The sequence below is a fragment of the Ovis canadensis genome, chromosome 3 (assembly GCF_042477335.2).
Source record: "Ovis canadensis isolate MfBH-ARS-UI-01 breed Bighorn chromosome 3, ARS-UI_OviCan_v2, whole genome shotgun sequence".
Classification (NCBI taxonomy): domain Eukaryota; kingdom Metazoa; phylum Chordata; class Mammalia; order Artiodactyla; family Bovidae; genus Ovis; species Ovis canadensis.
In genome coordinates this window covers 85,663,382-85,690,486 of record NC_091247.1, presented here as the reverse complement: position 1 = coordinate 85,690,486, position 27,105 = coordinate 85,663,382, and positions in this window count along the sequence as shown.

Below are 27,105 nucleotides of genomic sequence, written 5' to 3'. Positions count from 1 at the left end.
CATTTCAAAAAACTTTCTAAAGACCAAAAGGAACATAACTCTTAATGCTGGTGATTTAGAGACTGTAAGAGGCTGGTGTGGAAACAGGAGAGGCCCATAGCATTATTGACCATACATGCAGATTGGTTACATATACCACCTACTTAAGGTTGTTAGTTCCAAATCCCCAAAATGCCCTAGGAAAAGAATCTTCATTACTTCTACCTCAAAATAGAGAGAGAAGGAAAATATTGAAGTGGATAGCATAAAGGTTTTACTTTTGGTCTTCAAAGAAAACGATATTTTCAAACCATGGCTCCAAATCATGTTTCATTTAGAATTTCATTTAATACATTCAACATCTAACTATTAAAGGAAATGTATAAATTATTCATAAAAGTAAAAAAGGACATCTACCACACCTCAGTACAAGAAATAATTAATCTTCCTAAATATAGATTTTCTTTTGAGGTGACCTGTCAGATCACTCAGTTTCCCTGGATCAGAAATAATGAAAACTCCTGCCTGCTACAACAGACTGTTAGAGTTTTATTCTCCCGATTTAAAACAAGGAGGTGCATCTTGGACAGTTTTGTAAACTCCACAGGGTAAAAAATGTACAAATAAAGAACATTAAGACAAAAGGTGGGACTTTCCTGCTTGAGTCCCGTGGTTAAGACTTCACCTTCCAAAGCAGCAGGTACAGGTTTGATTCCTGATTGGGAACTAAGATCCCACATGTCTTGTAGTCAAAAATCAAAACATGAAACATAAACAATATTGTAACAAATTCAATAATAAAGAATTGAATTTGAATTATTTAATAAATAATTATTTTTAAATGGTCCACAATAAACTCTTGAATAAGTAAATAGGATATTTTTAGAAAAAGACAGAAGATAAATGAAGGTTAGAAAAAGCCATAATGTGGTTAACACATAAAAGCCATGCCACAAAGCCAACTTTCCTGTTAATATGGGTGTACGGTATGTTGGTTTTGAGCTTCTGGCAGCCAAACAAGAGGAAAACTAGATCAGTTAGAAAATCAAAAGCCTAGTTAAAATTCTAGTCACAGAGCCCAAGACAGGGCACAAATGTGGTCAGGTACAACATTATATGTTTATTTGAGCTCTTCTTCTATGAATCTGTTATCAAGGACCAAGATGTAGAATTGTAGCAGGGAGAAGTCAAGACATACCTAGGAGAGAGCATGCCCTCAGCTAAATCTGGTGGCTGGAGGAGATTCACAGACCATCGTCAGCAAGGGCTGGCCTCTGGGAGATACAATTGCCTCCTGGTTCATCCCCATCTAGCAGGGAAAGCTGGATGTTCTAAGATCAAGGGCAGTACCAGGAGTTCCTTACAAAAAAAAAAAAAAAGAATGAGAACATTTATGATACAGAATAAAGAAGACAGTGGAAAATATGAAAAGTGAACTTACAGGATTCATAGCAAGTTTATGGTTGATAAGCACAGAGGGTGAGGCAGAGATGGAATGTGATGATGGGTGGGGATTCAAGGTACTTAATGTATTGGGGAATATTTTATTATTTACACAAAAATATACTCAAAGACTAAAAACAAATTTGTAAAAATTGCCAACCACTCTCAATTCTGGGAGGTGATAAAACTTTATATTTATCTGTATTTTTAACTCAGCTTTGTGTTTTTCTTCTTCTTTTTTTAATAGAAGAGATTGCAGTAGAGTGGTACATTGGTAAAGAATTTTTGGATAAAATGCTTTGAGGCAAACTGTAAAAAATTGACTCTAGAAGGCCTCAAGGGAGAATTGTCAGAGTCAAAGACTGAGGAGCTTTCTGTTTGGAAATAGTTCCTGTTCTTCAGAAGCTAGTTAGGGAGGTGTTTGGAGTTTTTTTTTTTTTTTTGGTGAAAGTCACTCAGTCACGTCCGACTCTTCGGGACCCCATGGACTATGCAGTCCATGGAATTTTCCAGGCCAGAGTACTGGAGTGGGTAGCCTTTCCCTTCTACAGGGGATCTTCCCAACCCAGAGATCGAACCCAGGTCTCCCACATTGCAGGTGGATTCTTTATCAGCTGAGCCACAAAGGAAGCCCAAGAATACTGGAGTGGGTAGCCTATGCCTTCTCCAGGGGATCTTCCCAACCCAGGAATTGAACTGGGGTCTCCTGCATTGCAGGCAGATTCTTTACCAACTGAGCTATGAGGGAAGCCCAATCAGGGGCATAAGAATTATCTGTGTGAAACACCCAGACACCAATACAGAGTCACACAGACTTAGAGTTACATCACTTATTACTAATAAAAGAGAAAGCAAGAAGAAGGAAAGAAGGTGGGAGAACTCGAGGATGGAAGAGAAAGAAAGAAAAGAAGAGAGGAAAGAGGAAGGAAGGAGGAAAGAAGAAAGGAAGGAAGAGATGGGGGAGAAGGAGGAAGGGAGAGAGGCAGACTGAAGAGACAGCAGAGAAAAGGGAGGTCAACATCTGTCCAGGCGACTCACTACTGGGCAGGATTACTATTCATCCTAGAACAGAAAGGGAAAAAGAACAAGTCCGCAACAGGTGTCCCACATATCATCTTTCCAATATCATCTTTGAAAATAAGGTTTGTATTTTGAGAGACTTCTGCCCCGTAACAGTTGCCCTAGAAGGATACATGGCAAGTCTCTCACCCTGTGATTAAAATATACCTGAACACTGTTGGCTCTTTGGAGTTGTCTATTTTTACGAGTACCTAGTACTCTTGCCTGGAGAATCCCATGGACGGAGGAGCCTGGTAGGTTGCAGATCATGGGTCACGAAGAGTCGGAAACGACTGAGCGACTTCACTTTCACTTTTCACTTTCATGCCTTGGAGAAGGAAATGGCAGCCCACTCCAGTGTTCTTGCCTGGAGAGTCCCAGGGACGGGGGAGCCTGGTGGGCTGCCGTCTGTGGGGCCACACAGAGTCGGACACGACTGAAGCGACTTAGCAGCAGCAGCTGCAGTTACAACAAAGGGACCCCCCCCCAGTGGCTCAGTGGGTAAAGAATCTACCTGCAATGCAGGAGACACGGGAGAGGGAGGTTCAATCCTTGGGTCAGGAAGACCCAAGATCCTAGAGAGGGAAATGGCAACCCACTCTCATATTTGTGCCTGGAAAATCCCATGGACAGAGGAACATGGTGGGCTGCGATCAGGCCAAAGGGTCTCAAAGAGTTGGTACACAACTTAGTGAATAAGCAACAGTTATAACAAAAGTTCTCCCCATCATGTTCCTTAATCTCGTTTGTATCAGCTCAAGTTCTTGATGTCATTTTTGTGTTGAGTCTTTTGCTTTTTAAGGATACTTTGTTATCTTGATATCTTTGGGAACCATGTTATCGATTAGCAGCATGACACAGACATCTGGCAATAAATTCTGTTACCACAGCTGCAGAACTCATCTATGCTATAAAATTGCACTTAAAATTTTGTCTTTTCAAGTTTGAATGAACTATGATTCCATTATGATGGTAAAAAGCAAATCTATAAGGTAAGCATTCCCAAACACTCCCTCTACGATAAAATGGCCGCTTTCCCCCTCTGAACTGTTGAGGACTGAGATCTGTTACCTGGTTTAAAACAACCTTAATGTAAGGTCAGAGTCAAATGCTCTAAGTCCTGCAGATCAAAAAGCATAAAATCAAGCTGACCATATTCTTTGGCTGGGGGGGGTGGGTGGGAAAATGTGCATATTTTCACTATAATTACTATGTCTTAGTCCTTAATGAGATATGTCTTTTGCAGAGAAAATTAAAAAAGAAATTCTGATGCAGACAAAATGTTTACAAGAAGAGGGAACGTGAGAATATTTAAATCACTCTGAAACTAAGTAATGGTAAATTGTAACAGCTTCCAACAATTACTTAGTTCTTACGGAAAGTATTTACCATGGCAACCACGGCATCAGATTGTTCTTAAATAGTCCTGAGCTGTACGCAATAAAAAAAGAAGCAGGAAAAAATTTGCCTACTAGACCTGTTTGTTCAGTTTAGAGGCAGGTAGCCTACAGTAACCTGATAATACAAGCATATTATTTGTGCACCATGCGTTCCTTTTTGGAAACAACACCTTATATATACCATTTTGTAGATGTGCTTACGATGGTGCAATCAGTTTAATTATCTTGATCTCCTTTCTGACATTTCAGAAAGGACTCCCTGACTATTCAATTGTGAAATAATAGGTCTTTGAGTGAGTGAGTGAAAGTCGCTCAGTCGTGTCCGACTCTCTGCGACCCTGTAGACTATACAGTCCATGGAACGATAATAATAGGTCCCTCCTCTCATGGGATTACTAAAAACGTTAAATTCTTGAAGCCCCTTCCATAACCACATGGCTTCTTCCAAATTTGATTTCATATTGTAAATGAAAATATACATATTCTTAAGGAAATAATTTGATGTATGGACAAAGATATCAGAACAAAGATATACAGTGCAGCACTAAAATAACCTGGATATTAGAGCAGACCCTGGCTCTTTTATTCTTATTAGGGCAAGATAAGAATAAAGGAGTAAGAACATGGACTCTGGAGCCAAATTGCCTGGTTTTAAATCCAGGCTATACCTCTTCAAACTACCGCACAATTGCACTCATCTCATGCTAGCAAAGTAATGCTCAAAATTCTCCAAGCCAGGCTTCAACAGTACATGAACTGTGAACTTCCAGATGTTTAGGTTGGGTTGAGAAAAGGCAGAGGAACCAGAGATCAAATTGCCAACATCCACTGGATCATTGAAAAAGCAAAAGGGTTCTAGAAAAACATCTACTTTATTGACTATGCCAAAGCCTTTGACTGTGTGGATCACAGCAAGCTGTGGAAAAGTCTTAAAGAAATAGGAATACCAGACCATCTGACCTGCCTCCTGAGAAATCTATGCAGGTCAAGCAGTAACAGTTAGAACTGGACATGGAACAACACACTAGTTCCAAATAGGAAAAGGAGTACGTCAAGGCTGTATACTGTCTCCCTGCTTATTTAACTTATATGCAGAGTACATGATGCGAAATGCCGGGCTGGATGAAGCACAGGCTGGAATCAAGATTGCCGGGAGAAATATCAATAACCTCAGACATGCAGATGACACCACCCTTAAGGCAGAAAGCGAAGAAGAACTAAAGAGCCTCTTGATGAAAGTGAAAGAGGAGAGTGAAAAAGTTGGCTTAAAACTCAACATTCAGAAAACTAAGATCATGGCATCCGGTCCCATCACTTCGTGGCAAACAGATGGGGAAACAATGGAAACACTGAGAGACTTTTTTTTGGGAGGGGGCTCAAAATCACTGCAGATGGTGATTGCAGCCATGAAATTAAAAGACGCTTGCTCCTTGAAAGAAAAGCTGTGACCAACCTAGATAGCATATTCAAAAGCAGAGACATTACTTTACCAACAAAGGTCTGTCTAGTCAAAGCTATGGTTTTCCCAGTAGTCATGTATGGATGTGAGAGTTGTACTATAAAGAAAGCTGAGTGCTGAAGAATTGATGCTTTTGAACTGTGGTGTTGGAGAAGACTCTTGAGAGTCCCTTGGACTGCAAGGAGATCCAACCAGTCCATCCTAAAGGAAATCAGTCCTGAATATTCATTGGAAGGACTATGCTGAAGCTGAAACTCCAATACTTTGGCCACCTGATGAGAAAAACTGACTCATTTGAAAAGGCCCTGATGTTGGGAAAGATTGGAGGCGGGAGGAGGAGGGGACGACAGAGGACAAGATGGTTGGATGGTATCACCAATGCAATGGGCATGAGTTTGAGTAGGCTCCAGGAGTTGGTTATGGACAGGGAGGCCTGGCGTGCTGTAGTCCATGGGGTCGCAAAGAGTCGGACACGACTGAGCGACTGAACTGAAATGAACTGATACCACTTCCAGATGCTATTTTGCTCCTGTAGTCACTGATCTACCTTTGTGTAAGACTAAGGTCTTTTTAGCTAAGATCAGTAGAAAAACAAGGTATTTGGGGATTATCTAATTTTTCTCTAATACTCTTTTCTTTTCTTCATATACTTTATATTTTTACTATGTCTTAACCAAAAATGACTTACTATAGATGCTGTACATGATTTTGGAGTTTTCCCCTTTTGGTGAAATTTTGAGTTGGCAAAATTGACATTCCACTTTAAATTTATCTTCACAAAAAGAAGAAATTTCCCAAATGACACTTTCTTGAATAATTCATGATACAAACAGAATTTTAAATAGTTCTTAAAGATTATTCTCTTTAATCCATTTAATAATTAATTTATTTATTTGTTTTATTTATTTAATAATTGCACAATTATTAAAATTATAATATAATCTCTCTTATTCTGACTTTTATTATTTTCATAAGGATTTACATTTATTCACTCAACAAAAAACTATTGTTCTTCCTACAACTATCTAGCAAATGCACCCTTAATAGTTGTATTGACTGTCCATCTGTTTCCCTATTTATTTAACTACTGAAAAGTTCTTAATAATTTTCATGGAACATTAATATCTTTTATAATCATCATGAATTATTCTGGCATATTCCTCTTGCAATAATAAATACATATTTTTACTTCAAAGACTGATAAAATTCCAATGTATAAAAGCATGCAAAGAGGTTTTTCACCTCAACTTATATCCACAAAGCTAAGTTATATTTGAAAAGGAATTTCCAGATATTAAGAATAAATCCAAATTGCATGTCTTGTTCAGATAATTGGAATAGCTGCTGCTGCTGCTGCTGCTGCTGCTAAGTCGCTTCAGTCGTGTCCGACTCTGTGCAACCCCACAGACGGTAGCCCACCAGGCTCCCCCATCCCTAGGATTCTCCAGGCAAGAACACTGGAGTGGGTTGCCATTTCCTTCTCCAATGCATGAAAGTGAGAAGTGAAGGTGAAGTCGCTCAGTCGTGTCCGACCCTCAGCGACCCCATGGACTGCAGCCCACCAGGCTCCTCCACCCATGGGATTTTCCAGGCAAGAGTACTGGAGGGGGATGCCATTGCCTTCTCTGGAATAGCTGCGCTGATTAGTTATAAAGTTAGCTACAAGAGCATATGATCATTGATCACTCTTTGACCCCTGAACTGGGTGCCAGGAATGATCTGGAAGCAGGATTCAGCTCTTTGGCCTTCCCAAAAACAAAGCTTATGCCAGTATTGTAGCGCTTCTTTCACTTTGAAAAGTTTAAAATATGCAGAAAACCTGATTTTGTTTAGGAATATTTGAGAACAAAATTCAACTGAATACATTTTAAAGATATTATTGGCTGTATTCAATAATTCACGAATCAGGCAGTATCCAAGCTAGCAGATAGAAAGGAGCTCCAAGATGCTTCACAAAATGATTTTTATAGGCAGAAGGGAGTAGGAACAAGAAAGTTGTACTTGGCAAAAAGGCAGATTGGTTATTGCAAGGTTACTTTTCCTTTCAGAGATGACAGGGGTCTCAGATTACCTAACTAGTGCTGATCAGGGGATTCTTAATTGACTGATTTAAGATTTCATTTCTAGGGGAACCAAGTCTCATTTCAGAGACTGAGGACTTGGCTTAGTGACTCCACTTTGCGCCTGTTGTCTTGTTTTTAACAGGAATTACATGAATATGTATCTCAATTACAAAGGCATGTCTGAGAGTAAAAACCAAGTTCAAGTATGAATTTGGTTCTTTTGTGGGAAAAGTGAGGAAAGCATTAGGTGAAAGATACACAGAAGCACCAATCATATTTGTAACATTTCATTTCTTAAACAAGATTTGAAACTTGGCTTTTTATTATATTTTTCTCTACTTTTGGCATGTCTCAAAATTTTAATATTAATAAACAAAAGAAAAAAGTAGAGAATTAAAACGTGTGCTTATCAAGAAGCCCATGTACAATTCTAGAAAGTGGCTCAGATGTCAAGAATCTGCCTGCCACGTGGGAGTTTCAATCACTGGGTTGAAGGTCCCCTGGAGAAGGGAACAGCTACCCACTTCAGTATTCTTGCCTGGCAGATTCCATGGATAGAGGAGCCTGGCAGCATTTAGTATATGGGATCACAAAGAGTCGGACACAACTGAATGACTAACACTTTCACTTTTTCATGTACAGTTCTAGAAACCGGAAATACTACTTTCCCACTTATGAACTTTTTTTCTGGCTTTGCCATGTGGCATGCAGGCCCCCCATGCTTAGCTCCCCCATCAGGGATCTGAACCCTTGCCCCTGCAGTGGAAGTGCAGAAGCTTAACAAGTGGACCACAGAGAAGTCCTATGAACTTTTCAAACTGGAAAAAGGGTTTTAAATTGGGATTTATCTTTCCTTCAGAGATGAAATTATACGTTATTAAAGCAGCCACTTAGCTGTTAATTTATTTAAATCTCAAAAAAATGAGACAAAAATAAACAGAAAGCTTAGTTTTTAAACAGCAAACTGGTACAAAATGTCTTTCTGCTATAATGACGGTAATGAAAGGGAAAAAGTAGCTAAGAGGAAAAGAAACTTGATAGTTTGAGTGTGTCAGGGGTAAGATCTCTACTTTAAGTGTAACGTAACCCAGTATCAAAAGCTGTCTCATCGAAATGTTTCCTCACTTTTGTTCGGGCACGGTTTTTCATTTCTCAGTACTAACTGTCACAAATTTTCTGTTTCTCTCCACGGTTCCTCAAACCTCTGATCAGAAAGCCTTGGCCTAGAACATTTAAGTGATAGTTGTTTGCTCAGTACCTGCTTCATTTCCTGTTTTTTCTCTCATCTAGATATACCAGGTACTAAGCAGAGCAGGATATGACAGTTAGAGGGAATGCTACAAACAATAATGAAAGCAGTTACTCCGAGTCTTAGGCCCATTTGCTCATTTTCATTTCAGTAGGTAAATGATATTATCTCTTACAAATAACAAAAAACAGGGACATGGGTTGTACCATGCCCATGTACCAAGAAGAGGCACCTGGCTCAGTTAGTACTTCAGCCAGCAAATGTTTGGCCCCCAAAGCCTTAGGGTTTGGTTTGGTTTTGTTTTCCTAATTAAACTCTTCCCACTAATGAGATTTTGCATTTGCATTATGAGTTTTGTAACTTTATATCTAATTTATATCTTTCTAAATCTCATCTTTATTTTTTTAAAAAAGGCTGAAATATAAGAAAGACAAGATTTAGCAAACAGTATGATTCTTTAGGACAAAATGAGAAAAGAGATGAGGTACTTAAAAGTCCTGCTTTCACTGAGTGCAATACTGCATCAGTTCACACACACACACACACACACACACGCACACACACAACTCTACTCTAGCAGATGAATTGCCTTCTGTGACATATTTAAATCAAATTACCTACCCCAAAGTTCATTTTTACAGTGTTCCTACTGACTTTCCAACAGAAAATCCCTCTTTAAAAATTTTTTGGTTGCCTAGGCCCGGGGGTCTGGGGGTGGAAATAAGAGTAACTGCTGCTGGGTAGGGGGTATTTTCTATGATAGTAAATATGTTCTGAGCTTAGATTTGGGTGGTGGTTGCACAGCTCTGTGAATATACAACACCATTGAATTGTACACTTTACATGGATGAACTTTATGGTTTGTAAATTATCTCAATAAAGATTTTTTTAATCTATTCTTGAGGAAGAATCTGGAAGAGAGAAGGGTGCTATAAGAATAAGTCACTTGGATGTGAGTAATCTTTTTGCTAAAGCTTTAAGGCCAGGAAACAAAGGCCAGACCTGAGGTTTTTGATCCAATATATCCTAATATTTCACCATTTTCTTTCCTTGTTTTTCAGCAAGATCCTTCCTCATAATTTATCATATCAATAATCTAACCCAGTGGAGCCCTGTGATAGACTTTGGGGACTGACAGCCCATCAGCCAGTCAGAATGTCCTCTTCTCCTGCCCTTTTCCAATACAGGGGCTAGACAGCAAAATAAAATTGGCTTTCTGTATTATGGGTTCTGTATCTGTGGATTCAGCATCCATGGATTCAACCAACATTAGATTGGAAATATTCAAAACTGAAAAAGATTCTAGAAAGTCCCAAAAAGCAAAACTTGAATTTGGCACATGTTGGCAACTACTTACATAGCATTTACGTTGTATGGACAACTGTTAACATAGCATTTACATGTATTAGGTTTTATGAGTCATCTAGAGATGATTTAAAGTATCAGGGAAGATGTGGGTAGATTACGTGCCAGTACTACACCGTTTTGTATAAGGGATTCAAGTACTACACCATTTTGTATCAGGGATTCAAGCATCCACAGATTTTGGTATCCAAAGAGGTCCTGGAACTAATCCCCCAATGACTGTATTTCTTTTTCCATTTTTGCTGCTAGAAGCAACTATATGACTTTGATCCAGTCAATACAGTGTAAGCAGAACTCTCTCCTTTGAGTTTTCCAGGGAAGTTTTAGTTCCACATGAAAAGGGATAATTACAACTGGCAGAGCCCTTTTGTCTCTTCCTTCCTCTTCCTACCTAGAAAGCAGACATGAGACCTGGAGATGCAACAGCCAGTTGGGGACATGAGGGGACAAGCATGAGAAAAAAAACCCATAAGCTAAGGAAGGTAGAGCAGAAATGTTTGGTCCTTGTCAGCATTTCTCAGCAGCTGTACCAGTGCTGGACTGCCCAGCTCTGGATTTCTCATTATGCAAGAAAAACAAAACTGCTTTTTGTTCACTTACTATTACTTGATGTTGCAAACAAGTAGTTTGCTGCTGTCATTGTTCAGGCACTAAGTTACTTGTAACCAAAGGCACTTTTTAAAATGCAGTTTTTATTTATTTATTTTTGGCTGTGCTGGGTCTTCGCCGCTGTGTGGGCTCTTCTGTAACTGTCATAAGCAGGAGCTGTCTAGTTGCAGTGCATGAGCTTCTTGTTGAGGTGGCTTCTCTTGTTGCAGAGCATGGGCTCTAGGGCACACAAGCTTCAGTAGTTGTGGCACACGAGCCTTGGTTGCCCCAGGGCATGTGGGATCTTCTTGGACCAGGGATCAAATCCATGTCCCCTGCATTGGCAGGTGGATTCGTATCCACTGTACCATCAGAGAAGTCCCCAAATCACTTTTAACAAGTCAATTATTAGGCTTTTCATATTTAAAAATTATCTAAATATTTCAGTCTCAAAGTGGGTTTATTTTAATGTCCAGGGGCGGCTGCATGTACACAAAGAAGTCCATTTATAGTTAATCTGGGTTTAAATTCTTATATACTTGAATGAATTATACAAATTGGTATAAGCTTTATTGAATTACACAAAATTGCACAATTTTCCTTAAGCTTTTAAGTTTAATTTAAAATATTTTATCTTCCTTAAAAAGCTATTACGTGCCATACTACAGATCTATGCAAAAATACAGAAAAAGAAAAAGTTGTTTTACAGAGACACATTTCAGCTAGGTCTTAAAGAAAGAAGAGAAAGTAAAATTCTATACAGAAGAATACATAAACTCAGAGGCATGAAAGGGTATAATGTGTTAGATGGGCGTGGGAAGCCATAGCAAAGATGAGGCTAAAAAGCTAATTGAAGTCAAATTGTTCACTTTTATGTATCAGACTAAGCACACTAAAGTTTAAACTTTATCCTGCAGCAAACTGGAAGCTCTTAGAAGTTTTGAAGGGAGTGATGTGATTATATGTGTATTTCAGAAAGAGAAAAAGCTTGGAGAAGGCCATAGACGCTAGTTGAAGACTATTGAACTATAACAAATGAGAGATGATAAAGGTGATTAAAAAACAATAACAACAACAACAACAACAAAAAACCCCTGTGCAGATGCTGCAGGAGATCCCAGGGCAGGAGGCCAATGGAAGATGAAGCAGAGGCTCAGTCGGGTGGAACTGAGAGGAGGCCAGGTCTGCAAGGGAGAGGGTCAGTGTTCCTAGGGAGCATTGCCCAGTCTGTTACGAGCCACATCTTAACTAGCAGGCTGCAGCTTTGGAAACCAGTGAGGCCCAGAACCAACCAGTGAATGGGGGAGCAGAGGAGGCAAGGGACCCCCAGCCAAGCGCCCTGGCTTTTCCTTCTGTGACAAATACTCGTAAGACATACCTCTCTCTTTTCTCAATACCTACTCAACACGTTAGGAAAGAAAGTAGGGAGAAGGGAGTTTATCTGAGAGTTTTTTGGGTTTTTTTTTTTTGTTTGTTTGGTTTCTTTTAATGAAGAGAAACTGAACATAGCTGTAAATTCAATGAGGCCATTACACTGAGGTAGCTCTAATGCCATGGGGCCCTATGTAAGCAAACTGAAATCTAAGCCTGTCAATGCCTCAAAGTTAGGAAATTGAAACCTAAAGGCAACCAATCACAAATAGCCAACTAGGTTTTGAGATATAGCTTATCAGGACCCTGGTGGACTGGTGGTTAAGGTTCCACACTTTCACTTGGGTTTGATCCCAGGTCAGGGAACCAAGGCCTCAAAAGCTTCATGACAAAGCCAAAATACATGTGTGTGCATGTGTATGTATATATCCAATCAATAATTCCCTTATTTTGCTTCCACTTTTTTCTATAAAAGTATCTCTTCTGGTTCCTATTGGTGGAGTGTTCCTGACTATTTCTGATTTGGTGCTGCCCAATGGCAATCCATTTTTGCTCTAACAAACTCTTAAAAAGTTTTAAATGCTTCAGTTTCTATTTTAACATACCTGAAAGGTTTATTAAATTATTGGCATTGTTGTGTTTTAAACGAGATGGGATATTTAACTTATCATCGCCACTACTAATAACTAACCAGTAGGTGGGAGCTCTAGAGAAGACCGCATCAGTTATGGACAAAATAGTAGGAAAAATCCATCTTATCTGCACGACAAAGTTGAATTATACAACTCTGAATCAGAAGCCCACAAAAAAAGTCAAGTCAAAACTACAAACATTCACTGTTTACGTGCTGCACCACCCAGAATCTGTGGGACATCAGCAATTCAGTCATCAGAGGAAACTCTCACTTACGAAGCAAGTACATTTTGGGAGGCCTAGCCCTGGCCCAAACTCTCCAGCTTTCTGCTCCAATCCATGCTTATCAAATGGTCCTCGATTATTAATCCATCATAAAGTTAGTCCATTCTAGAGACTGTAAGAGGAAAAGCATAACCTCCTTTTGAGGAAATAGAATGGGCTTTTGTTTTACACATCAGTTTCTTAACACTGTAGCTGACTACCCTAAGCAGGATTCATCCTGGAGCTCTCAGTTCAGTTCAGTTCATTTCAGTTCAGTCTCTCAGTCATGTCCGACTCTCTGTGACTCCATGAACCACAGCACGCCAGGCCTCCCTGTCCATCACCAACTCCTGGAGTCTGCACAAACCCATGTCCATTGAGTCAGTGATGCCATCCAACCATCTCATCCTCTGTCGTCCCCTTCTCCTCCTGCCCTCAATCTTTCCCAGCATCAGGGTCTTTTCAAATGAGTCAACTCTTCACATCAGGTGGCCAAAGTATTGGAGTTTCAGCATCAATATCAGTCCTTCCAATGAACACCCAGGACTGATCTCCTTTAGGATGGGCTGGTTGGATTTCCTTGCAGTCCAAGGGACTCTGAAGAGTCTTCTCCAACACCACAGTTCAAAAACATCAATTCTTCGGCACTCAGCTTTCTTTATAGTCCAACTCTCACATCCATACATGACCACTGGAAAAACCATAGCCTTGACTAGACAGACCTCTGTTGGCAAAGTAATGTCTCTGCTTTTTAATATGCTGTCTAGGTTGGTCATGACTTTCCTTCCAAGAAGTAAGCGTCTTTTCATGGCTACAATCACCATCTGCAGTGATTTTGGAGCCCCCCCCAAAATAAAGTCAGCTACTGTTTCCCCATCCATTTGCCATGAAGTGATGGGACCAAATGCCATGATCTTAGTTTTCTGAATGTTGAGCTTTAAGCCAACTTTTTCACTCTCCTCTTTCACTTTCATCAAGAGGCTCTTTAGTTCTTCTTCATTTTCTTCCATAAGGGTGGTGTCATCCGCATATTTGAGGTTATTGATATTTCTCCCAGCAATCTTGATTCCAGCTTGTGCTTCCTCTGGCCCAGCATTTCTCATGATGTTCTCTGCTGCTGCTGCTGCTAAGTCACTTCAGTCGTGTCTGACTCTGTGCAACCCCATAGACAGCAGCCCACCAGGCTCCCCCATCCCTAGGATTCTCTAGGCAAGAACACTGGAGTAGGTTGCCATTTCCTTCTCCAATGCATGAAAGTGAAAAGTGAAAGTGAAGTCGCTCAGTCGTATCCAACTCTTAGAGACCCCATGGACTGCAGCCTACCAGGCTCCTCTGTCCATGGGATTCTCCAGGCAAGAGTACTGGAGTGGGGTGCCATTGCCTTCTCCCAAGTTAAATAAGCAGGATGACAATATACAGCCTTGACATACTCCTTTTCCTATTTGGAACCAGTCTGTTGTTCCATGACCAGTTCTAACTGTTGCTTCCTGACCTGCATACAGGTTTCTCAAGAGGCAGGTCAGGTAGTCTGGTATTCCCATCTCCTTCAGAATTTTCCACAGTTTATTGTGATCCACACTTTCCCAGCATCATCTTTCAGGATTTGTGTGGGGCTCTAATGAGATGGATTTCCCTTACACAGCATTGTAATTCAACTGTCCTTCAATAGAGAGTTCCCTGGTGGCCTAGTGGTTAGGATTCAGGGCTTTCAACTGCCAACGCCAGGTTCAATCCCTGGTCAGGAAACTGAGATCCCACAAGCTGTGTGGCAAAATAAAAAACAAACAAACAAACCAAAAAAAACTATACTTTAATTAGGGAAAAAAAGACTGAGGCTCTTGCCTGAAAGGCTGAGGACCAGACCTTGGACTCAGGGGTGAATCCACACTCTGGTAATCACTTGTCCAGTTTCTCCTGGTGACACCACTGTTTCCCTGCCTTGCCCCTTCAGTCAATGTCATGTCACGGTGGGGACTCCCACTTGAGACAAAGAAGGACCTACATGGAAGTAGAGCAGAGTCTGGCCAGATGTACACATTTCCTCTAAGGCCCTGCACTGTCCCACAACACACTCCAGGAGTGGTGGCCAAGCTGGCCACTCAGTCTCTCATCCCTGGTCTACTTCCTTCTGACCAACTCTTAAAAGTTCTGGCTGCTGGCATTTAAACTCCTTTTCCTGCTTCTGTTCCCAACTGCTCCCCTTGGATTTGACCTTGGCTGACTCGAAAAGCCGCTACTCTCCCACCAGGCCTACCCTGGCCTTGCTGACAGGACTTAGATGCACAGAACTCTCCAGGACACACTCCTGGAACAACCTGGACTCAACCACGCTAGATGCAGCACGGGGTGTAACAATCCCAGCAATTTCCAGAACCCTTGGCTGGGCTCTTTTACCTCAGGGATTTGAGTTCAGCAAAAAGACAGGGAAACACTCATCAGGACTGGTGATTTCCCAGAGAGGTTCTGAGAAGGTAGCTATTCAGTTAGTAACATTTGAAGGCAAAGGCTTTTCCTACCTGGCAGTCCAGGGCTGCCATGTCAGCGCTGCCACTTCCATAGCAATGATTACGGAGTGACTGACACTCGGGACTGTGGTGGCAACTCCAGCTCACAATTAAGTCACACCGGCTCAGCATGTTCCCTTTTAATTACTTACCATTCTGAGGTAGGACTTCCTTGGTGGCTCAGCTGGTAAAATCAATCCTAAAGGAAATCAACCCTGAATATTTATTGGAAGGACTGATGCTGAAGCTGAAGCTCAATGCTTTGGCCGACTGTTGCAAAGAGCTGACTCACTGGAAAAGACCCTGATGCTGAGAAAGGTTGAAGGCAGGAGGAGAAGGGGACAACAGAAGATGAGATGGTTGGATGGCATCACCGACTCGATGGACATGAGTCTGTGCAAACTCTGGGAGATGGTGAAGGACAGGGAAGCCTCGTATGCTGCAGTCCATGGGGTCTCAAAGAAACACAACTTAGCAACTGAACAACAACAAAGTCTGAGGTAGATAGTGGGGCCAGGCAGGGCTGAGTCTGAATACTAGCCATACCTACTTGGCTGCATCTTCTCAAGTCTTGGTTTTCTCAGCCCTGAAATTATATCATTACACTTCCCTCACAGATAAACCCGCTGAGAACACCTGAAGGGGAAGTCGCTCAGTCATGTCTGACTCTGCGACCCTACAGACTGTAGCCTACCAGGCTTCTCAGTCCATGGGATTTTCCAGGCAAGAGTACTGGAGTGGGTTGCCATTTCCTTCTCCAGGGGATCTTCCCAACCCAGGGATCGAACCCAGGTCTCCCACATTGGAGGCAGATGCTTTACCCACTGAGCCACCAGGGCACATACCTGGCACAGCAGACACTGACCGATGTTAATTCTGATTCCTTTTTCTGAGATTCTGATTCCAGTCTGAGGCAGAATCTCCAGGATCCTAAAGATCAGCTTCACCTGAGAGTCCTTTGTACTCAGTTGTAATTCTTCCTTGTCTTGAAGTCAGGGAAAGGTGGTAACCTACAGTCAGACTTGGGGCTCTGACTGGACAGGCTTCTAGAAAGGAGTAGTGTTGGGGCTGGGGGTAAGACTAAAGGAAATGCTTACTCTCTGGCTTTCAAACTTCAGTGAGTGTGGGAATCATTTAGGGAGTTTATTAAAATACAGGGACTTCCCTGGTAGGTCAGTGGCTAAGACTCTGAGCCTCCACCTCAGGGGGCACAAGTTTGACCCCTGATTGGGGAACTAAGATCCTGCATGCACCAAAAAAAAAAAAAAAAAGAATAAATAAAAATACAGATACTCTGGTCCCTCCCTCAGTGACTGAGAATCACTGAGAGTCAGATCCAGGAATCTACATTTTTAATAAGTTTCCCAGAATAGTCTAACATGCACCAAAGTATGAGAATCACTGCCCTGTCTGGAAGTTTCTCTTGTCTCCTTCTTGACCTAGTTATTCTGATAGACAGAGTGGGTGCTAGGGTCCTGTTGAGGGCCATGGTAATTAAAAAAAAAAAAAAATTGGTCTTTATCTCCAGTTCCTGGCACAAAGCTCCCAAATCCTTGGAATTTGAGTGATGAGTTTCTTGAGTAAGGAGTGTCTTGAGTGATAAAGGCCTTATGCTAATAGTGATTAGTCTTATGCTAATAAGATAACCCTTGGAGGGGTTTGGTGGGGGACAGGCTAGATAGCTTCAGGATGGAAACTGGTCACAAGAAAAATAAACCAAGTGATTAAAAGGGCTAGACTTTCAACCCCAGCCCCTGACTTCCTCAGGGAGGCAAAAGGGGTGGAGACTGAGTTCAATCACCAATGGCCAGTAATCATGCCTAGCTAATATAACCTTGATTAAAAACCCAAAAAATAAGTTCCGTGAGCTTCCAGGTTGGTGAACACACTCATGTGGTGGGAAGACAGCATAACAGGAGAGAGCATGAAAGCTCTGCACTAATCCCCACTCCTCACCCCTATCCCCTATGACTTGCCCTGTGCATCTGTAGGGGAACCCAATTATCTCTTTGGGATGCAGAGTATATTGAACTGAAAACTATCAAGGTCCAAGAGACTCAGGAAGAACTTTTGATCTTCCCCCTAACTGCCTAAGAACGTACATAGAGGACTTGTTCCAGGAAGGGTACTATCACCATAGATACCTATAGTATAAACTAGGTATGATTGACAGACAGGAAGGTAGCAAAGTCTGTCAAAACTCCTCCCTGTGTCCTATTGCCTCTGCCTGGCCCAGCAAACATTTGTTTACTAACAAACATTGCTTGTCCACCTCCTGTCAATTATCTTCCTCCCTTCTGAAGTCCCAAACCACTAACCCCAATGTCCTCTTTTGTCTTGAACTGAAGATGGTGTGTAAGGTGAGGACTCTGGCCATTTTGGTGAGTTAGCTTTCCTGGGTCTCTTCCAGGTATACATGTTATTACTTTTTGTTTCATTTTCTTCTGTTAACCTGTCTCATGTCAATTTAATTCTTAGACTAATCAGAAGAACCTAGAAGGGTAAAGGAAATTTTTTTCTTTCTCTGATGTATCTCTTCCATTTGGCTGTCCCTCATTTACATTCTTTGTAAGGAACTGGTAGACATAACTTATCTTATTTTAACTGGTAGACATAACTTATGTCTACCAGTTATAAGTTTTTCAGGAGTTTTATGTCATTCTAGAATATTAACAACGCTGAGGGGAGCCCATGGGGATTCCCAAATTTGTAGTTAGCCAGCCAGAAGAGTGGGTTGCCCAGGTATCCCGTTTGCAGCTGGTTTGAAGTATTAGACTGAACCCCTTAACTCATGGGATCTGACCCTAATTCTTGGTAGATAGGGTGGGAATTAAATCGCTGAGGATCCAATTAGTGTCATAGAATTGGTTGGCATGTGGAAAAACAACATACACTTAGTGTCAAAAGGGGTGTCAGAAAAAACCACTACATTCATTCTGTCTCCTGACTTCACCTGGCCCTTGTGTAACCATACTTCTTTATAGAATGTGGTTGAGCCCAAAAGAAACAGTCAATTCCGCTGCAATTCTCTGACCTAAATTCAGTGTTAACCTTTTGAAGAGGAAAGGAAGTGGGGCTAAAAGCTTCTCTGTTCAAGCCTACCCAAAAGGAGGGCAGAATTTGCCTATCGGCTTCTGACGTAGACTGTAATCAGTAGCACACCCAGAAGACAGTCTCCAACAAGCCAGGGAGCAAAGGGCCTGCTCTACAACAGGGTACAAGCTCATTTACTGGAATCATCTATGGACTAAACTGACTGCCTTAACTCTGGCTGGACCCCGCCTGAGCTGCTTCAAAACCTTTTGAACCTGGTCATTTGTGTCTACCAGACCCCTTCCCTCTAACTAGATTCTCTGCCTCTGTTCCTCCTGGCTGTTTTTCAGTGGTCAAGCCTTTCCTCGGGCATCAAAGTTGCTGCAATAAACTTACTCAGCTATGTCCACTAGAATGTGCCCCAGGAGACCAGGTAAAGTCTTTTCTGATAAGCCTTCCTACCTTGGCCTCACTTCTGAAAGGCCGCCTGTGCTCCCAGAGTTTGATGTTAGAATGCTGTCCCTTCATTTCCTTGCCTTCTTTTCTCTCTTCCTCTTCCTGGAGAATTCACATAGTTTTATCAATCAATGCCACACCTCTTGGTACACCTGGTGGCATATCTGAAATCATTCAAAGAGGTCTCATTCCTAGTTTTTTTTTTTTTTTTAATATGTGATAATTTTTGAGAAGGATTTCTTCTGCTATAACCCTGTTCAGGACAAAATTAACCTGGTCAATAATTGTCTTACCCACCTGTAAGGAGAGAGACACAGTCAATTTGGTAAGGGAGATGACTGAGGCCTAATGTGCTGAGTCCAAGTAGTACGAACTGGCCAAGTGCTTCTACTTTGAGCAGAGGCTCAAGTCTTCCATGAAGGAGAAGCTTCCCTGGGACTAGAAGATTATACTCCAGGGTCATCATTATCTAGAGAAAAACACCTGCCAAACACACGGTCATCCCAGGGACCTCAACTGAGTATTACTAAGGAGAGTGCCAGGCAACTCCTAGTCAGCCTTAGGAAATTCCTTACTGTAACTGTATTGGGTCAACACTGACTCTTGGAAATCTTTCCCTCCAACTGGGTTCTGTCTCCTCTTCCATGACAGAAATCGCCCTTGTCTGGGCCAACTGACTTGGAGTTTTCAATGTCTTTTATGGGAGACACTTATATGAGGGTTGGGGGGAAATTCTGTGTGGCTTGGGCTCTTCCTCAATCAATGAACCCATCACCATCAAAATGGTTCCCTAACCTGTACCACCCACCTCTGGGCATAATAAACTTCTCCAGCTAGAGCTCCTTTAGACCTTGCCACACCTTGCCACACTGATCCTATCCTTGGAGTCTCCAGAACCTTAATCACAAATATACCATCATCTAGAGTAAATTCTCTATCATCTTCCAGACCCCTGAAAGTCATATGATTCCTTTGTCTTCTCATTTTGGGCATTGCCTTCAAAGTATGGGACTTGTAGTTCCATCCCAGCTGTGTACTCATAAATTTCTGGCTGTGACCAGTACACACCCAAGCCACAGGCTCACGTTATTATTATGTACAAACAGTGGGAGGACTTCCCAGGTATCTTAGTGGTAAAGAATTGGCCATGCAGGAGATCTGGGTTCCATCTCTGGGTTCACTCCAGTGTTCTCGCCTAAGAAATTCCATAGACAGAGGAGCCTGGCAGGCTACAGTCCATGGAGTCGCAAAGAGTCAGATACAACTTAGGGACTAAACCACATACACCACAATAGAATACCTAGAATAAAGACTATACATTTCCTAGCATATCCTAAAGTTTGATATGATTATATGAATGCATGCTGGCCAATGGGAGATGAAGGGAAGCGAAGTACAGAATGTTCAGTATATGTCCTTAAAGGGAGGTGGCTGCCCTTTCTCCAGCAGTCCCTGTCTCTTCACTACCCCAGTCCTCTATATGGCGACATGGCAGCACACCTCATTAGCCAAGTGGACGTTAGGCCACACCCTACAGATGATGAAGCAACAGGATAGAGGGAACCTACGTCCCAGATGACCACATCAAGCAGAACTGCTATGCTAACCTTGGACGACCTGTTGAGACAAGCAATTGTGAGCTTGAGCATCCCTGAACACCCCTTTGGGGTATGCCAGCAGTGCAAGACTTGACCGCTCTTCAGCCAACCGTTTTCTGAGTTGAGTTTGCAATGAGCATGCTCAAGAGATAAGGTAATATCTTCTCTCAAACAAAAAGCAGGCTTGTTCTCCCTCACTGTAAAAGTGGTAGATTCCAGTTGACTCTCAAACCCACTATATGAAGGAACCATACTGGTCCCTTCATGCTGCCTCCATGGGTTTTGAAGGGCATGAGGAACCAATACCAACATGATGCCCATTCTGCTTGAATGCAGTGAGTAGCTAAATCTTTTGTCTCAGACCTAGGAATCTTGTTTCTTCAGCCAGCATCTGTGAAACAGTAATTTATTAACTTGAATCTCCTAGAATCATCCTAGAGTCTCACTAACCTCCCTCGGGACTGTTTTTAGGAAAGAAGTCAATTTGTATCTCTTTTAAGCCACTATTGTTACATCTTATCAGAAATTTATCATTCAAGCTGAGCCAAACATGATCTATCCAAAAGCAAGAAATTGTAAAAGTGTTGGGACCTCTTGAACAAGTGGTATAGCAGATAGGAATTAAGAAAATGACACTATGTTTCCCATGATGAGCAGCTATGAAAGGGACTGAATCCAAGCTTATTGAATCAGCCTGGCAAAATCATGAGAGTGGATTCTCCACATTTTTTGAGTATGATAATCTTTAAAAAAAAATTTTTTTTTTTGGGGGGGGGGCTGTGCCATGCAGTATCTTAGTCCGCTCCCCACCATCAAGAATCAAGCCTGCATCTCCTGCAGTGGGAGGGTGGAGTCTTAACCACGGGACCACCAGAGAAATCCCTTAAAATGTTTTTTGAATGCTATTTTATGCCAAGAATTATATACACCTGTGAGTTTTGATATAAGATTCCATGTCATGAGAAATGGAGTTCAGATAAACTTGGAGAGCAATTCCCTGATCTGCGTTGTACTCTGATAAGGCAAGGTTTAATATCCATCAGGCTAGACTGAATCTGAGCTAGCATTCTCTCTAGAATGTTCAAGGATTCTCAACCTGTTACGAACCAGGCCATACAGCAGGAGGTCAGTAGCAAGCTAAGTTTTGTCTGTATTTATAGTCGCTCCCCATCGCCCCCAGATGGGACCATCTAGTTGCAGGAAAAGAAATTCAGGGCTCCCACTGATTCTGCGATATGGTGAGTTGTATAATTATTTCATTATATAGTACAACATAATAATAAAAGAAATAAAGAGCACAATAAATGTAAAGCTCTCAAATAATCTGTAAACCATTTTCCACCACACCCCGTTGGTCTGTGAAATAAACTGTCTTCCAGAAAACCAGTCCCTGGTGCTTTGAAATGTTGATAACTCTTGTCCTTGAATAGCAGCAGAGTAATTGACACTGTTGAGAAAGGTTCAAGCAGGGTTGCATCAATACCACATTAGTCAAGAGAAAAGGCAAAGATAAAACAAGAATAGATGTGAGGATGTGGCAACACCTGCTACTGAAACCACTGACAAAATGTTGAAAGTTCTTCATGAGACACATGTATTCTGATGTGTCAAAATATTCTAAATGCTTATATTCTAAATGCTTGAACTCTCTACAAAGACTCCCTATGTAGCTATTTTTTATTTCCAACTTCTAATACTCTAATGACATTACTTTTTTTGGTGAGAATATGTTGTTTTTGCCTGATCAGTATCCATTTTCTCTTTGGAAATAACATCCAGATTTTCCCTTGGAGAATCACCCCTCCCCACTCTCACAGTCCATATCCTTGGGTGAGCCTGACTCCACCTACCAGCTACCAGTTAATCGGTTCAGAAGAGCATGTGACCAAGTGAGATTCAATAGTGGGACTTTTGTTGATATTATTGGGAATGTGAAGTTTGCTTTATTTTAAGATTGCTGTATGGGCTTCCCAGGTCACACTAGTGGTAAAGAACCCGTCTGCCAATGCAGAAGATGCAAGAGGTGCGGGTTCGATCCCTGGGTCAGGAAGATCCCCTGGGGCAGGGGATGGCAACCCACTCCAGTATTCTTGCTTGGAGAATCCCACAGACAGAGGAGTTTGGTGGGCTACAGCCTATAGGGTCGAAAAGAGTCAGACATGACTGAATCAACTTCGCACACGTGCAAGATTGCTATATAGGATGATATAGGCCTGGGGATACTAGAAGTCATAGATAGAAAAGGAATGCTGAGAAAAGGGCCAACACTGAGAAAAACGGAAACAAGAGGAAGAGAGATGCCAGGTCCTAATGACACAGTTTTAGTCCAGATCCAGCCATGCCTGAACATGCCTGAGCATCTTTAGACTTTTCGCTGTTAATCAATAAATTCCCTTTTTTGCCTAAGCCAGGCTTGAGTTGGTTTACACTTTTCAGAAATAAAAAACATTCTGACTTTTGAGAGTATTGCTATCACAAAAGATTCCTAGAAGTAGCTATCTAGTCTATATAAAAGAAAATAATGTGCTCAGGCTAGCTGTGGCTCCAGAATTTATATAAATAGGGGTTATAGTTAAATCAGAGGGAATGGATGAGGGACTTGTTTTAAAGCTGCTTTACATAATTTACTTAAACATCTATTATTCATATCAAAGAATGGGAGGAAGAAAAGACCCAACCAGCCCTCCAGGCCAGGCCCTTGGCACCACCACTGACTCAACCTGAAGTGAAAGTGAAGTTGCTCAGTTGTGTCCAACTCTTTGCCACCCCATGGACTGTAGCTTAACAGGCTCCTCCATCCATGGGATTTTCCAAGTAAAGATCAATCACCTAAGTTTACAGAGCACTATAGGGTTTAATCCATATCTGACTATCAGTGTTTACCAGAGGCATTTTGATAGAGTGCTCTGGATTCAAATCTTAGCGTACAATTTACCAAGCTAAATGACCCTAGACTAATGTCTTGAATGCTGGGATATCTAATGTGTTTTACAAAATTTTGCATTTGACAGAAATGATATGGGTTTCCTTGGTAGCTCAGTGGTAAAGAATTCACCTGCCAATGCAGTAGAAGCCAGTTCAATCCCTGGATCAGAAAGATCCCCTAGAGAAGGAAATGGCAACCCACTCCAGTGTTCTTGCCTGGGAAATCCCATGGACAGAGGAACCTGGCAGGCTACAATCCACGGGACTGCAAAGAGTCAGACATGATTTAGCAACTAAATAACAACAATAAATGATGTATCATATCCTTCTGCCACTGATCTTTTTCTCCCTTAAGTATCATAATTATGAAATACATGCTTGAGGTCCTGCAGAGCCTGTTATGCTTCATTTTCGATCTACTGCAATATTTTTATTCCTTTTTCAATTGACAGACCATACGTTGTTTCCAAATTCTCATTCTTTTGGGACTTCCCTGGTGGTATAGTGGTTAAGACTTTGCCTTTCAATGCAGTGGGTGCAGGTTCTATTCCTGGTCTGGGAGCTAAGATCCCACATACTGAATGGCCAAAAAAACACTAAAACATATAACAGAAGCAATATTGTAACAAATTCAATAAAGACTTTATAAATTATCCATTTAAAAAATCTTAAAAACAACCAACACAAATAAATTTTCATTTTTTTTTAGCAAATTTTCACTCTTATGCATACTACGGCCATAAATATTCTTGTATCTATACGCAAAAGATCATCTATGGTATATTACAAGGAATATAATTGTTGGGTTATGGACCATTGCTGAGTTACATGCAATTTGACTTTACTAGATATTGATGAGTTATCCTCCAGAGTGGTTATATGAATTGAGACTTTCACCAGCTTTGTATGAATATAGGAGATGCTTCTCATCCTTTCTAGCTCTCAAACATTCACTCAGCAAATATTTTTTAGTTATCTACTGATCTGTCCTAGGTACTGGGATTTCCTGCTCTCTTGGAGCTTCATTTTCTTGGCAGGAGACATAATAACAAATAAAAAATGAATATATAAAGGGTCCAGAAGTGGTGAGTGTCTTGTTTCCAAGGTCTTTGGGTGCCAAGGACTAGTTCTTCTCCTTGGGCCCTTCTTTAACTATAGTAAGTGAATACAATGCCATTTTGAACCTACTTTCAGAAACTGATTTTTTTAAACTTGTAATTACCATAAAATTAGAAGATGACTAGTTTACATTGATGTAATGTTTTAGAATTTAGTTAGTGCTTTGGAACCCATGTTATCAGTTGACTATAATACTAGCAACATATAAGGAAGTGGCCAAATGCCTCTATCTCTGCAGTCAAGCTGCCCAGGATCAAATCTTGGTTTCCTGGCTTATAATCACATGATCTTGAACTAGTTACTTTATCTCGCTAAGCCTCAATTTCTGTGTGAGATAATAGTGTTGACTCATAGGGGTGCTTAATGTGGTGCTCAGTAAGTTTTTAACACTTTATTTACTAGTGATCGATTAATAATTGGATGGGTCAACCATGTGATATTCCCATTTTATAGATGAGAAAACTGAGGCCCAGAGTGGCTGAATAAACTGCCCAGACAGTAAGTGCTTGTGCCTCATGAACTCAGGTTTTCTGGCACTAGAATGATAAAGAATCCACCTGCAATGCGGGAGACCTGGGTTGGATCCCTGGGTTGGGAAGATCCCCTGGAGGAGGACATGGCAACCCACTCCAGTATTCTTGCCTGGAGAATCCCCATGGACAGAGGAGCCTGGGAGGCTACAGTCCGTGTGGCCGCAAAGAGTCAGAGGTGACTGAGTGACAAAGCATAGCATATAAGTATGTGTATCACGTATTCATTCAATAGTCATTTATTGAGCAGCTAAAATTGCCTGTCATTGTGCTTGGAGCTAGGGAATCCTAAAATATTCCCAATATGGTGGATCATGTTTGGGCAGGCCTGAAATTACAGCCATCCTGAGGCCAGTCTCAGTACTTTGTTTCATCTGGCATTGACTAAATTCATGAATTGAATTTTGACGATTTTACTTACGTTTTTATGGAGGATAGAGATGAACATTACCTCACTTTAGATTGTAAATATCTTGAAAGCAAGGGTCATATTTTACCTACTAATGTGCAATCAGCACTTAGCACAGTGCCCGGTATATATTCATTGACTATTTTATAAATGAACATGTCATACAGTAAAGTTTAATCTATCTTCCTCAACAACTTCTTACCAGTCTCCATAATACCTTCCCCAGTAGCTATTTCAAAATCGTTGATGAATAGAGATGAATTGAACTGTGAAGAAGCCTACCTCTCTTGAGCTTGATGCCATTCTCCCAGGTATGCGTGGCTTCCAGATTCAAGTAGTTTTCATCTGAAACCAAATATAGTGTTGTTTGGGTTACAAATATATATATATATGTGTGTGTCAAAAATTGAAAAGAAAGAAAGTGAAGCTGCTCAGTCGTGTCCAACTCTTTGCAACCCAATGGACTGTAGCCTACCAGGTTCCTCTGTCCATGGGATTTTCCAGGAAAGAGTACGGGAGTGGGTTGACCTATTTCCTTCTCCAGGAAATCTTCCTGATCCGGGAATCAAACCTGTGTCTCCCGCATTTTAGGCAGATGCTTTACCATCTGAGCCACCAGGGAAGTCCTAAAAAATTGACTCAGGGAGCTAATAGTTGAGTAAAAAGTAACAACAACAAAATGTATTCCTGGAGAGATAAAGAATGATCGAAGATAGCACATACTGAGTGTCTGATGAAAAGAAATGATAAACATTATTGGAATTCTGAGCAAGGAGAAAAGAAATAGGAGGGTGGTTGTGTATCAGTCTGACTGAAAAGCTATTCTAGGTCTCCTTATTGACAAACTGTGAGGTATTGTGAGTTGGTTTTATTACTATATCTCAGAGTTTACTATCTTTTTTTTTTTCCTTTTTGGCCATGCTGCCCAACTTGTGGGATCTTGGCTCCTTGCCAGGGATCGAACCCAGGCTGCGTGAATGAAAGTGCAGAATCTTGAGCACTGGATCACCAGGAAATCTGGAGAGTTTGCTACTATTATCGGAGAAGGCAACGGCACCCCACTCCAATACTCTTGCCTGGAAAATGCCATAGACGGAGGAGCCTGGAAGGCTGCAGTCCATGGGGTCTCTAAGAGTTGGACACGACTGAGCGACTTCACTTTCACTTCTCACTTTCATGCATTGGAGAAGGAAATGGCAACCCACTCCAGTGCTCTTGCCTGGAGAATCCCAGGGACGGGGGAGCCTGGTGGGCTGCTGTCTACGGGGTCGCACAGAGTTGGACACAACTGAAGTGACTTAGCAGCAGCAGCAGCAGCAGCAGCTATTATTATGTCTCAGAGAGTTTAGTATTATTGTATCTCAGAGAGTTTCCTGTGAGTAGCAGCCTGTCAACAGCTTAAGGTTTTGGAGCCTTGATCTTCATGGGCTTAGGGTCTGATTGGCCCACCTCAGTTTCTGTGTGGAAGGAGGAGGTGGGGCCCAGAGACCAAGATTCCTCATTCCTGACTTTCCTAGCACTCAGCTTTGGGGAATAACCTCCATCTGTGAAGAAAAACAGACCTTATTCTTGACCTCTTCTCCCTATACCTCACTCTCTGGTGGAAGGAAAAGGTATTCTCTGTAAGTAACTCCTCTTTGACATAACTATCACAATTC